Consider the following 6417-nt stretch of genomic DNA (forward strand, 5'->3'; position numbering starts at 1 on the left):
TTTTGCTCACTGACTCACCCCCAAAACCTATGAATATCATGAGAAACATATTGCTGTTATTTAGTTTAGCATATATATATATATATATATATATATATATACATACATATACACACACACACATATATATGAGGTATTTTAAAGGTAAAAATAAAATGAGTTTAAAAAAATTTTTCTAAGTAGTTACTAAACTTAGAATCTTTCAAATTTATCTTCATTTTACCTCTTCCTAGATTGCATGTTTTATTTCTTTTCTTTAATTTTTACATTTACTTACGATGAGTAATACCATAGATGTTTAAAGCTACCTTATCAAATGAAATGAAATAAATAGCATTAGTGTTTTAAAGATGAAGATATTTAGAGTTTGAGAAAGTAAATGACTATTATCAATAACTCATTATTCATTATGTTACACAGTTAAAAATTGTTCTTTCTTTGAAATCATGATCCCTCTCAAATAGTAATACAATAGTCGAACAATATTCATTTAGTTAGCAGCACTTTACTGAAGAGCAGCTAAGTGCTGGACATTATTCTAGGCACTGAGAAGTCAATGGTGAATAAGACATACAAGTTCTTTCTCTCTTAGAGCTTATGGTCCACTTAAGAGGGCTTCCCAGATGGCTTACCAAGTGAAGAATCCACCTGCAATGCAGGAGACACGAGACACTAGTTTGATCCCTGGGTTGGGAAGATTCCCTGGAGGAGGAAATGGCAACCCATTCCAGTATTCTTGCCTGGAAAATCCCATTAACAGAGGAGTCTGCTGGGCTACAGTCCATGGGTTGCAAAGGGTCAGACACGACTAACTATTTAAGGGAGTATATTTGCCGTATTCTAACAGAATCAATAGAATTTTTTAAGTTGAAATTATCATATAATTAAAGACCTAAGGAATAAGAAGCTTCTTTTTATAAAACATTACATGTGGTTGTTATATAGAATACAATAGACATCATGGAGCATATACATCAAATATATGTGGTAGTGCTGAACTCTTACTGTATCAGGGAAAAGTGAAGTAGAATTTCCTATCTTGGAATCAAGATTGTAAAATATTTTTATGTGCAATATGTTTTTCGGTAAATTCATCCATTCAGTGGAAGTAGAGAATTTCCATAGGGAAGAAGTAGTAAAGTTTAGGAATAGTAAAATTTGAACATAGTGCTAATCACCACAAATTGTTTATTTTATATAGACCAGAAAAATAAAATCAATAACTATTTTAAATATTGACTCAAACTTACCAATTAATTTCTGTGAGTTCAGGTACACACACAAAAAAATGTAAAGGAAATAAAATAGGGATCAAAATGGTGGAGTAGGAAGACATTGAGCTCCTTTCCCCTCAAAAGCACATTCAAATTACAAATATATGTAGAACAACTTTCCCTAAAACTGACCTAAAGTCTTGCAGAATGGCTCTTCTGCAACTGAGGTTGTAAAGAAGGAACAATACAGAATCTAGTAGGACAGGAAGAAAATCAACCCAGTTAGGACCACACAAACATGTAGAGACTAAACAACATGTTGCTTAAAAACCAATGGGTCTATGAATAAATCAAAGAGGAAATCAGAAAACATATTGAAACAAATTAAAGTAAAAACACAAGTTTTCAAAATCTTTGAGATGCAACAAAAACAGTTCTAAGAGGGAAATTTTAGCATTGCAGGCTTACCTCAATAAACAACAAAAATTCAAATAAACAACCTAACCTACCATCTAAAGGAATTAGGAAAAAAGAATGGGCAAAGCCCAAAGTCAGCAGAAGGAAATAATAAAGTTCAGACAGGAAATAAATAAAATAGAGACGATACAAACAATAAGAAAGATTAATAGAACCAAGAGCTGGTTTTGTGAAAAGATAAACAAAATTGACAAGCCTTTAGTCAGACTCATAAAGAAAAAAAAAAAGGAAAGAGCCCAAATAAACAAAGCAAGAAATGAAAGGAGAAACTGCAAACAATAGGACAGGAGTACAATAATCATAACAGAACATGACAAACAGTAATATTCCAACGAATTGAACAACCCAGAAGAAATGGATAAACTCCTAAAACAAAAGAGTAAATCAGAAAGAAAGAGATACTCTGAATGACTGATTGCTAGTATTGAAATTGAATCAATAATTGGAAAAAAAAAATCTTCAAACAAACAAAATCCAGGACTAGATTGTTTCACAGGGAAATTCTACCAAATTTTTAAAGAGTTAATGCCTATCTTTCTCAAATCATTCCCCAAATATTGAAGATGATGGAACACTCCCAAATTCACTCTATGAGGACATCATTACTCTGATACACAAATCAGACAAGGACACTACAAAAAAAGGAAAACTGCAGGCCAATATTTTTTGTAAATATAAATGCAAAAATTCTTGGCAAGTATTAGAAAATCTAATTCAACAATATACAAAAAGAATCATACATCATGACCATGCAGGATTTAATCCAATATGATTCCATATCTGTAAATCAACAAATGTGATAGACTACATTAACAAAATGATACATAAAAATCAACAAAATTCAGCACCCATTCATGTTTAAAAAACTCTCGGAATAGTTGGAATGGTAGGAACATATTTCAGCGTAATGACCATTTATGATAAACCCAAAGGTAGCATCATACTCAATGGCCAAAAGTTGAAAGTTTTTCCTCTGAAAGCAGGAGCAAGACAAGGATGCCCACTCTGCCACTTCTATTTAACATATTACTGAAAGTCCTATCGATAGTAATTATACAAAAAAGAAGAAGAAAGAAAGAAAGAAAGAAAAGGCATCCAAACAGGAAGAGAAAACTAAAACTTCTTATTTATCGATGATAGGGTACTATATGTAGAAACCATAGAGTCACAACCAAAAATCTATTCAAACTAATAAATAAATTTAGTACATTTGAAGGACACAAGATCAATATACAGAAAACTGTTGCATTTATATATACTAAAAATGAACCTTCAAAAAGATACAACAAGAAACAATCTTATTTGTCATTGCATTAAGAAGAATAAAATATGTAGGAACAAACTTAATAAATAAAATACCTATACTCTGAAAACTATGAGGTATCGATGAATATAACTGAAGATAGTACAAATAAATAGAAACATATTCTATATTCATTGATCACAAGTATTAATATTATCTAAAGTTTCCCAGGTGGTCCCAGTGATAAAAAAAGTGGAAGTGAAATTTTCTCAGTTGTCTCTGACTCTTTGCGACCCCATGGAAATCTCTAGGCCAGAATATTGGATTGGGTAGCCTTTCCCTTCTCCAGGTGATCTTTCAAACCCAGGGATCAAACCCAGGTCTCTTCGTTGCAGGCAGATTCTTTACCAGCTGAGCCAAAATGGGAAGTCCAAGAATACTGGAGTGGGTAGGCTATCCCTTCCCCAGCAGATCTTCCCAACCCAGGAAACAAACTTGGGTTTCCTTCATTGCAGACCTGCCAGTATAGGAGATATAAGAGACCTGGGTTTGATCCCTGGGTCAAGAAGACTTCCTGAAGGAAGTCATGGCAACTCACTCCAGTATGCTTGCCTGGAGAATTCCATGGACAGAGGAGGCTGGAAGGCTACAGTCCTTTTTTTTTTTTTTTTTTGGCAGAATTAGAACAAATAATACTGAGAGTTGTATGTTGTTGTTGCTGTTGTTGTTCAGTTGCTAAGTTGTGTCCTATTCTTTGTGACCCCATGGACTACAGCACACTAGGCTTCCTTGTCCTTCATTATCTCTCTGAGTTTGTTCAAACTCATGTTCATTGAGTCAGTGATGTCATCCAACATCTCATCCTCTGTCTCCCTCTTCTCCTCTAGCCCCCAATCTTTCCCAGCATCAGGATCTTTTCCAGTGAGTCAGCTCTTCACATCACGTGGCCAAAGTATTGGAGCTTCAGCTTCAGCATCAGTCCTTCCAATGAATATCCAGGGTTGATTTCCCTTGGGATTGACTGGTTTGATCTCCTTGCTCTCATAGAGCTACAAAGTACCCTAAATGGCCAAAGCAATCTTAAAAGAAAAAAAGAAAGAAAGAACAACTCATGATATCAAACTGGCTGTCTTCAGACTATATTACAAAGCTATAGCAATAAAAACAATATGATAGTGGCTTAAAAACAGATCAGTGGAAAAGAATAACGAGCACAGAGATAAATCCACACATATATGGTCAGTTAATCTGTGACAAAGGAGGCAAAAATATAATAAATGGAAAAAAGGCATTCTCTTTAAGAGTGGTACTGGAAAATTGGACAGTTGTCTATAAAAGAATGAGATTAGAACATTTTATCACAATGTATATAAAATAAACTCAAAGTAGATTAAAAACCTAAATTTAAAACTAGAAACCACAAACTACTGCAAGAAAACATAGACTTAACCTTTTGGCTTAAGTCCTTAGCAGTTTTGGATCTAATTACTCAGGCAAGGGAAACAAAAACAAACATAAAATTGAGACCTCAGTTCAGTTCAGTTCATTTCAGTCACTCAGTCATGTCCAACTCTTTGCGACCCCATGAATCGCAGCACACCAGGCCTCCCTGTCTACCAACTCCCAGAGTTTACCCAAACTTATGTCCATCGAGTCAGTGATGCCATCCAGCCATCTCATCCTCTGTCGTCCCCTTCTCCTGCTGCCCCCAATCCCTCCCAGCATCACAGTCTTTTCCAATGAGTCAACCCTTCACATGAGGTGGCCAAAGTATTAGAGTTTCAGCTTTAGCATCAGTCCTTCCAATGAACATCCAGGACTGATCTCCTTTAGAATGGACTGGTTGGATCTCCTTCAAGTCTAAGAGACTCTCAAGAGTTTTCTCTGACACCACAGTTCAAAAGCATCAATTCTTCGGTGCTCAGCTTTCTTCACAGTCCAACTCTCACATCCATACATGACCACTTGATTAGATGGACCTTTGTTGGCAAAGTAATGTCTCTGCTTTTTAATATGCTACCTAGTCAAACTTAAAAACTTTTGCACAGAGGAAGCCATCAATAAAATGAAAAGGCAACCTACTGAAGGAAAGAAGATATTTGCAAGTGGTATCTCCAATAAGGAGTTAATATTCAAAACTATATAAAGAGCTCATACTCCAGTGGGCTTCCCAGGTGACACAGTGATAAAGAGACACAAGAAACACACGTTCGATCCCTGGGTTGGCAAGATCCCCTGGGTAGGAAATGTGAACTCAATCCAGTATTCTTGCCTAGAAAATTCCATGGACAGAGGAACCTCGAGGGCTACAGTCCATGGAGTCACAGTCAGATATGACTGACCACATGCACACACATACCCCATTGGCAATAAAACAAGTAACTTGATTTTAAAATGGGCTGAAGACCTGAATAGAATTTTTCCAAAGAAGACATAGACATTAAGAGATGCCTCATATCTATAATCATCAGGAAGACACAAGTCAAAACCAAAATGAAGTATCTTCTAACACCTATTAGAATGTGTGTGTGTATGTGTGTGTGTGTGTGTGTGTGTTGTGTTAGTCACTTAGTCATGTCCAACACTTTGTGACCCCATGGACTGTAGCCCACCAGGCTCCTCTGTCCATGAGATTCTCCAGGCAAGAATACTGGAGTGGATTGCCATTTCCTTCTCCAGAGGATCTTCCTGACCCAGGGATCAAACCAAGGTCTCCTGCATTGCAGGCAGACTCTTTATTATCTGAGGTATAGGGAAGTTCCTTTAGAATGTTTAGAAGACTGCTGTTAAAATGGCTATCATCAAATAACTAGTGTTGGTGAGCATGTGGGAAAAAGGGAAACTTCACACACTGTTGGTGAGAATGTAGACTGGTGCAGCCAGTTTGAAATTTCAGCATCTACATGATTCAACCAACCTCAGATTATGTAATACTATGGTTATGTGTTGATTGAAGATAATCTATGTGTAAAGTAGACCCAGAGTAGTTCAAACCTGGTGTTGGTCAATGGTCAACTATATATGCTATTGATTCTGTGTACGAGTACATGTAGAGATATTACATGAGTATGAAGCCTGAAAAACCCAAGATCTGTAGTCAACAAGCTAGAGATCCAGAAGAGCCAATGGTGCCTGTAATTTCCAGTCACAGTCCAAGTCCAAAAGCAGGAAAGACTGATGTCCCAACTGAAAGACTGGCAGAAAGACAGAATTATTCTTTCTGTCAGTTTTAAATTCTATTCAGGATATTGGATCTCTAGGCAGGGATATCTACTGTGCTCAGCTTAATAATTCAGATATTAATTTCTTCCTAAAACATCCTTGCAGACATGCTAAGATATAATGTTTATACAAATATCTGAGCATCCTATGCCCCTATAAAGCTGACACACATATGACTAACCACCACGGGAATTAAAAAATATATCAACAAGGAAATGAGTGACTACATTAATTGTAAATAGTAACAATTATATTGTAAAA

This window comes from Ovis canadensis, chromosome 9 (assembly GCF_042477335.2).
Source record: "Ovis canadensis isolate MfBH-ARS-UI-01 breed Bighorn chromosome 9, ARS-UI_OviCan_v2, whole genome shotgun sequence".
Taxonomy (NCBI): Eukaryota; Metazoa; Chordata; class Mammalia; order Artiodactyla; family Bovidae; genus Ovis; species Ovis canadensis.